This window comes from Caretta caretta, chromosome 22, assembly GCF_965140235.1.
Source record: "Caretta caretta isolate rCarCar2 chromosome 22, rCarCar1.hap1, whole genome shotgun sequence".
NCBI lineage: Eukaryota > Metazoa > Chordata > Testudines > Cheloniidae > Caretta > Caretta caretta.
Genome location: NC_134227.1, coordinates 13887431 through 13895747, shown reverse-complemented (window position 1 = coordinate 13895747; position 8317 = coordinate 13887431). Strand labels below are relative to the sequence as shown.

Below are 8317 nucleotides of genomic sequence, written 5' to 3'. Positions count from 1 at the left end.
GAAGCCCAGGCTGGGGGATGAAGGGGAGAGAGCATGGGAGCAGAGGAACAGGGGCATACAGCTATTCCAGGAGAGGCAGGCCCAGGGACTGGCATGTGGCCAGCATCCTGTCATTCGCTGAGTCCTCAGGCTCAGACCTCATTGCATCACCCACAAATTACCTGCCTGCGCCGGGCCCCGCTCCCAAAGCCACAGCTGCTCCCACTCACTTGAGACGAGCCAGCCCAGATGAACTTCAAAGCACACCTTTACTTTCTCCAGCTTGGTTCCTCTGAGTCCTCTGCCCCTGCTGCTTTGCCGGGGGGCTTTGCCTTCTGGCCAGCCAGTGTAAACGGGGAGCCAGGCTTAGCACCGAGAGCAATGCACTGGCATCCTGAATACCTGGATTCTGTTCCCAGCTCTGGCCAGGAGGTGTGGGTCTAAGCGGTTAAAATACGCCAATGGGTCTCAGGACCCTGGGATTCTGTACCCAGCCCTGGGAAGACGGGTTAGTGGTTAGAGCACAGCACTGGGCCTCAGCCCTCCCCGCTTCTAGGAAGGAGAAGGGTGGGCTAGTGTTTCAAACTCGGCAGTGGAGCTCTGGGGTTTGCAGTGAGCAGCTGTCAGGCAGGCAAATGACTGATAGGGAAGGTGGTTTAGAGCAAGGGGGAAATTAGGACTCATGTTCCCCCACTCCACCACTGACGTATGGTGTGACTTTGGGCAAATCTCTTAACTCTTGCATGCTACAATAATTTACTCTGCGTTCAAAGCAGCCCCTCCCTGCCAGGACTGCCTTTTGCCCATGGGTTCTTCTGGCTAGATATAGACTCACAGAAAGGACTGGGAGGGACCTCGAGAAGTCATTAAGTCCCCCTGCTGTGTTGAGGCAGGACCAAGTAAATCTAGCCCATCCCTGACAGCTGTTTGGCCACCCTGTTCTTATAAGAAACCTCCAATGATGGGGTTTCCACAGCCTCCCTTGGAAGCCTATTCCAGAGCCTAACTACATCTCCCTTAGTGCAGATTGAGCCCTTTGCTTTTTGCCTTACCTTCAGTGGACATGGAGAATCTGAATGTCGGCAATTCCCCCTCCCCACGCATGCTATGCCGAGGTCTGAGAGTCATCTCATCAGCACATTAAAAACTCATCTCACACCGGCCTTAACTCGGGTCGCCGAATTCTTGTCAGACACTGGAATTATTCCACTCCCCCCGTTGAGGAGGGAAGTGGATAAAGGCGCTCACAGAAATCGCCTCCTTGCAGAGATGATAAGGCCAAGGAGACCGAGAGGAGGGAATCTGGCAGCCATTCAGGGAATTTATTAACAAAAGTCACAGCCCTGGGAAAGAAGGCACGGATTCAATTAACTCAGCAGCGCGGTTCGGATCCCGCTGTCAGTGCCACGGCTGTGAGTCGTGCGTGTGTCTGATGTACGAGGAGTTTGACTGCAGAATCTGGCCCAGGGATTTCACCGCACACAGGGGCAGGCTCTTCAAGCACAGGCCATCACCCTGCTTTGCTTCTTGTCCCTTGGATCCCCAGTCCACCGGCCTGTACCGCTCAGGGTTTGACGCTGAGGAAGCTGTCCCCAAGTGGCCAGTGTTGAGGACCAGGATGACCTGCTGGGATGAGAGTGGGTATGAAATGTCACCCGGTGGTTTTAAAACATAACAGTGATGAATGTGAAATAGGAACCAGCTCCATGTCCTACAGATGGAGCAGAAAGGACTCCAGGGAGCCGTTGTAGTGGCAGGGTGAATTCTTGGCTTGTGCAGATCTGATAACCCTCCATAGGAATCTGTCTCCCTCTCATGGTGACCCCAGTAGCTGTGATTCTCTGGCAGCAGGGCTGATCCCCACTGATGACCTCCTGTACGTATGGGGCCATGGTTCATTAGCACCATGGAAACACGCGACGGGCTGGGGGATGAAAACTACCCCTTGCTCTGCAGTTCCTGGGCTTGAATAGTCCATGCTCATCCCCTGAGCTGGAGTTTGTGGCTAGTGGATCAGTGAAAACACAGCCCGGAAGTGCCCTATGCTGAGGGTCTGCTGCACCTTCCCCGAGTGAATGTCACCTCCTGTGAACCTGGCCACACCAAAACTCATTACGCTGCAGCAGCATGAAAGCCCCTACTCATCTCGTGGCATTTCTGGGTGCAAGGTGCAACCTCCACTCCACAGCTGTCCCGGGGGGGGGGGGATGGAGACCACTCTGCAGGTCTGCAGTATGTTTCCATTCTTCCTTTGCCTTTTTTACCTTTCCCTACTGAACTGTCTGGGCCCCAGATGTGGCCTCATTCAGGGAGGAGAAGCCCCAGGGTGGGGTCTTGCTCAACAGCTTTCAGATTTGGAGGAAGAGGAGTTGTGATGGGGTACGGCCCTGCCCCAATCAGGAAGAGGCTAATGAGCTCTAGGCCCAGCCAAGACAGAATAGACACTGTGGTGCCTGCCCCACTTAGGGGAAGTAAGCTGAAAAGGGGATTTGTCAGCACAAGCAGGTGATAACCAGGAGAGGGACTGCTGTGCTTCAGAGTTAGTGACCCTCTCAAAAGAGCTACAGGGAGCAACACAGCTTGTGAGTCTCCACCAGCCAGCAGGACCTATCAGGCCAGCTACAAGCCAACTGCAGCAGAGCAGGGTTGAAGATGAGCCCTGACCTGGTATCTAGCTGTACTTATCTTTCATAAACAAGCCAGCTCTCAATATACCTTTGAGCCCCTTGGTTACTGAGTGTGCCCATAATTGGAAGGGATTTTGAGGGGGAAAGGTCTCTGAAAATAGCCAAATGTAACCATAAAAAGTCTAGCCAATTCCTGGGGTGGAAACTTAAGTATCTACCTGTCTTTGGGTTTTGCTTTGCTGCCCTCCCCTGTAGTAGCTGGGTCAATTCTATGTGAATTAGATTGCCAATAGTCCAATCCCTAAGGGAGTTCATGGAGCCTGTGGCTCTTCCCTTGCAGCATGGTGCAGAGAGGTCTGCTGGTGTCTCCTTTTTGGGGGAAGGAGAGCAATAGAGGTGATGAATCTCATTCTTGGGGGGAGGGAGGGACCTTTAGCAGAGAGTGAATGGCAGGCCACTTCCCTTCCTATCTAAACCTCATCCACATCCCTCTGAACACTTGCAGGGATAATAAATAGTAGCAGGCCTGGTGCCTTTTGTTTTGAGCAAATCCCATTTGATTCTTGTAAACAATTTCTTTTCTTTGCCAAGTCTCCGCTCAAAGTGATGTTTTAGAGCTGGTGCCAAAAATCTCTCCCCAGAAGCTTCAGTGATTAGTCCTGAGTGGGGATCTCTCACCAGCGGTGCAGAAGATGCCTCTCCCCAACCCCGCCTCTCTTAGGAATTGTCTGGCATTTGCATATTTGCCCCCTTTGCACTTGGTGGTGTGCATGCACACACTCTAACTTGTTTTGCAGTCACCCCCAGAGGTCCCAGCCCCATTGTGCTAGGTGCTGTACATACATATAGTGAGGGACAGAACGTGCCACCAAGTGCAAACAATTAAATTAGTCAAGACACACGAAGGATTATTCCATTTTACAGATTAAGTGATTTACCCCAGGGCATCCAGAATGTCAGTGGCAGAGCTGGGAATTGAATGCAGGTCTCCTGGGTTTTTAATCACAAGGTCATCCTTCCTCTTGTGCTCAGATGTGTACACATGGTCATGGGCCCAGCAGGGATTAATGCAATGAAACCGCAGTCTCCTGCTCTGCTGCCTGCCCACAGTTATGCCAGGTACACATGGAAAAACCTCATTTAAAAAAATTAGCCTATAGTAGGGAGGTTAGCATCGGAGAGTGGGTACCAGGACTCCTGGGTTCTATTTCTAGCTCTCTGGTCACTCGATTTCTGATCTCAGAATGACTATCCTTCAACAAAAAAACTTCAAAAACAAACTCCAACGAGAGACTGCTGAATTGGAATTAATTTGCAAATTGGGTACAATTAACTTAGGCTTGAATAGAGACTGGGAATGGTTGATTCATTATAAAAAGTAACCTATTGCCCCTTGCTTATTCCTTCTCCCCCCCCCCCCCCCCCCACTGTTTCTCAGATGTTCTTGTTAAACCCTGGATTTGTGCTGGAAATGGCCCACCTTGATTATCATACACATTGTAAGGAGAGGTTTCAGAGTAACAGCCGTGTTAGTCTGTATTCGCAAAAAGAAAAGGAGGACTTGTGGCACCTTAGAGACTAACCAATTTATTTGAGCATAAGCTTTCATGAGCTACAGCTCACTTCATCGGATGCATACTGTGGAAAATACAGAAGATGTTTTTATACACACAAACCATGAAAAAATGGGTGTTTGTCACTACAAAAGGTTTTCTCTCCCCCCACCCCACTCTCCTGCTGGTAATAGCTTATCTAAAGTGATCACTCTCCTTACAATGTGTATGATAATCAAGGTGGGCCATTTCCAGCACAAATTCAGGTTTTCTCCCCACACACACCCCCCAAACCCACTCTCTTGTCGGTAATAGCTTATCCAAAGCTATTGTGTGTGGTTTGTGTGTATAAAGACATCTTCTGTATTTTCCACAGTATGCATCCGATGAAGTGAGCTGTAGCTCACAAAAGTTTATGCTCAAATAAATTGGTTAGTCTCTAAGATGCCACAAGTACGCCTTTTCTTTTTGCGAATACAGACTAACACGGCTGTTACTCTGAAACCATTTCTAGCTCTGTCACTTATGGCCTTAGGCAAGTCAGTTCTCTCTGTGCCTCAATTTCCCCCATGGGTAACATGAGGACAATGAGAGTTTGCTGAGCCCCTGGGGTGAAAAGCACTGTTAAAAAGAGGGAAGTAAAATTGGCCTCAAAGCGGGTGGAATCACTGAGCTGACAGGGGCTGGAACACAGCAGGGGAGCATGGGGGCGAGGGATGGAGGAGGGTGAGTTATCTATGGAGGTGACTTAAGCACAAGCAAAGGGAACGGAGGCCAATCCAGCAGTGCTGGAATCCTCGGCGAGGGAGCCAAGCAGCTGTGCGTCTGAGAGAGCATGCCTGGCTTTCCGATCATGGCGCCAGACCAAGAGCCTGTGCTCAGCACCTGCCGTGTCTCTCTCCAAACCAAAACCCACCAGCCAAAATAGAAAGAGAAGTGAATGCACAGCAGCAGTAGAGGGGATAAAAATATCCCAGCTCCGCCTCTCTGCATCGACTGGGTTCCTGGTGAGTCAGTGCTTTTGTGGGCGCGTTCACACACACGCACCCCAGCAGCTGGGCCGTGAGTAATGGGGGAGCCAGCAAGGCGGCGTGTAGGCCCGAAGGACGTGCAGCTGCCTTGCCCTCCACCTTCCGCGCTCTCCTTTTCCCTCAGATCTGCCTCATTATCTCCTGACACATCGCCTTCCACCTCTGCTTGGGTGCGGGCAGCTGCAGCCGTGGAGTGTTCCTGCTCTGCGGGGGGCAATTACCTGGCATTGTTGCACAAGGCCAGCCCCCCTGTGAGGATGGGGAGCAGGGTATGGCCCTAGCAAGTGCCTGTGAGTGTTGGTGGGCTGAGCCCTGCACAGGGTTGTGCCCATCCCCACCCTGCCCTCACCCTGCTGTCAGGCTGAGCCCAGGCATGCTGAGCCCAGCAGGTGGCCCGTGGAATCCTCTGTGGGGCAGGGCCCTGAGCCCAGTGCACAGAGCAAAAGCCCAGCCTCTGGGGAAGCCCATGCAAGATTTGGGAGTGTGCTCTGTTACTAGCATTAGGCTAGGGCAGAGGTGAGCAAACTACGGCTCGCGGGCCACATCCGGCCCGGGGGTCCGTCCTGCCCGGCCCCTGAGCTCCTGGCCGAGAAGGCTAGCCCCCAGCCCCTCCCCCGCTGTCCCCCCTTCCCCCGCTGCCATGCCGGGCCACCAGCGCTCTGGCCCACCGCTCCTGCTGGGCAGTGCGGGTGGCGTAGCTGGCTCCAGCGGGGCTGTGAGCTCCTGCTGCTCTGAGCAACATGGTGAGGGGGCAGGGAGTGGCGGGGGAGGGGTTGGATAAGGGGGCAGGGGGTCCCGGGGGGAAGTCAGGGGACAGGGAGCAGAGGGCTGTTGGATGGGTTGGAGGTTCTGGAGGATGGGGAGCAGGGGGCGGTTGGATAGGCATTGGCGTCCCAGGGGGGCTGTCAGGGGGTGGGGGTGTGGACACGTATTGGGGGCAGTCGGGACAGGGAGCAGGGGGAGTTGGATGTGGAGGGTCCCAGGGGGCCTGTCAGGGGGCAGGGGTGTGGATAGGGGTTGGGGCAGTCAGGGGACAGGGAGCAGGGGGAGTTGGATAGGGGGTGGGGTCCCAGGAGGTGGTTAGGGGCAGGGGTCCCAGGAGGGGGCAGTCAGGGGACAAGGATCAGGGGGTCTTGGATGGGTTGGGGGTTCTGGAGGGGAGGGGGCAGTCAAGGGATGGGGAGTAGGGGGCGGTTGGATAGGCATGGGAGTCCTGGGGGGGCTGTCAGGGGGTGGGGGTGTGGACAGGTATTGGGGTAGTCAGGTTACAGGGAGCAGGGGGAGTTAGATAGGGGTGGGGTCCTGGGAAGTGGTTAGGGGTGGGGGTCCCAGGAGTGGGCAGTCAGGAGACAAGGAGCAGGAGGGGTTGGATGGGTCGGGGGTTCTGAGGGGGGCAGTCAGGGGGCGTGAAGTGGGAGGGGGTGGGGAGGGGGCAGGGGCCAGTCTGTTTGGGGAGGCACAGCCTTCCCTACCTGGCCCTCCAAACAGTTTCAGTACCCTGATGTGGCCCTCGGGCCAAAAAGTTTGCCCACCCTTGGGCTAGGGGCTTCGCAGAGGCGTGGGCTAGGCATGGGCTTGAAACCAGCCCTGGCTGAGGAGTGGGGAGGTGGCTGCACTGTGCTCTGGCATCTGCCTCAGCTCGCTCCCTCCTTTTCTCTCTCCCTGTTCGTCTCCATCTCTCGCTGAGCTCCTTCTTTCTCTCACTTTTCTTCTCTTGCCTTTCCCCTCTGTCCCTGCAGACAGTCCTTCCCTTCCTCCCAGTTCCCCACTCTGCTGGCTCTCTCTCAGGCCAGGGTCTAGGTTTGGCATGCTTTGCTGGTGTAGCAATCCCAGCACACTATACTGTCCAAGTGCTCCAAGGATGGATGTAGCTTGTACCCCTATAACTTAGTTCAGCCCCAACCAGCCCAACCAAACAAGCTTAGCTGGTATAATTGCATCTGCCCTGCGGGCTATTACTGGCATAGCTACGGTGGTCAAGGATCACACCCCTTCCCAGCCCTGAATGAGAGAGCTGGGCTGACAGATATCTGTAGACCTGGCTCCAGGTCTTTCCGCCCTAGATCCACCTATAGAAGGTTTTACTTTGTTTTACCGAGAGCTGGGAGAAGCCAAACAGATCCGGCTGTGTTCACCTGCTGGCTTTTTTTTTTTCCACCACAGATGAATCTGAAGTCTCTCGACTGACTAAGTGACAAAAAGAGTATGTGAAAACAGCCAGCAGACTGGGGCTGGACTTGCCAGGGAGCTTAGCACACTGGGAACCGAGTTCTCTGCAAAAACTGGCCCCGTTTGCAGCATTGCTGACTCGTACCATGTTAGCCTGAGTCTCGTGATATTTGGTATCTGTGTTTTTAAAGCCCCAGCTCCTGGAGTCAGGTGATTAAGTATGTGAAAATCTTGGCTTGCATTAAAAGAAAAGATCATTGTTAGCTTGGTGGCTGCAGAGAGAGGCTGGGAAATGTGACCCTTAAAGACTCCGACCCCCAGAAGGCAAAGAAACAAAACCCAGCCTTGATATGTACTTTTTAAAATCTCATCATAATTTTGGGGGTGGGAGGGCTGGCTCATGATGTCTGAGAGTTGGGCTGGCAATGCTGCATTTGTGAATGCTAGGAACTTCGAAAATCTGCCAAATATCTTGCAGCAGGGAGGCGATTGTTCCAGGGTGCTCTGGGCAGTGGGCATAATACAGGAAAAGGGGGAGAAAATGAAGGAATGGGACATCTAGGCTGAGTGTCAGGGAGAGCTTCCTACCAGACAGAGTTACTGAGTTGTGGTACAGTGTCCCCAAGGGAAGGGATGGGGGCTGCGTTGCTTGGACTCGGAGCATCAGAAACCCAACTGGACAAAATGCTAGAAAACATATGATGGGGAGGTGCTGTGAACTGGCTGTAAGGGCTGGGCTAGAGGGGCCCTAATTCACAGATCTGAAGGCCAGAAAGGACCATTAGATCATCTAGTCTGACCTTCTATAGAACACAGGCTGGAGAACATTATCCAGTTACCCCTGCACTGAGTAACTTGTGTTGGTCTAAAGCCTGTCTTCCAGAAAGGTGTCTGGTCTTGATTTGAGTTTCTGACCTACTACCTGTCAGTTCTTTTCCCACACTCTTCAGCCTAGAGA

General features: G+C 53.4%; 1 long non-coding RNA gene across 1 annotated transcript in view; it reads right to left on the bottom strand.

Annotated features, from left to right (window-relative positions):
• Positions 1 to 1282: 1282 nt before the first annotated feature.
• LOC142069796 (uncharacterized) overlaps positions 1283 to 8317 on the bottom strand; it is a 34728-nt gene continuing 27693 nt past the window's right edge. The window contains exon 2 of the long non-coding RNA XR_012665767.1: positions 1283 to 1605. This is a non-coding gene — a long non-coding RNA (uncharacterized LOC142069796). The remainder of the gene's footprint in view (positions 1606 to 8317) is intronic.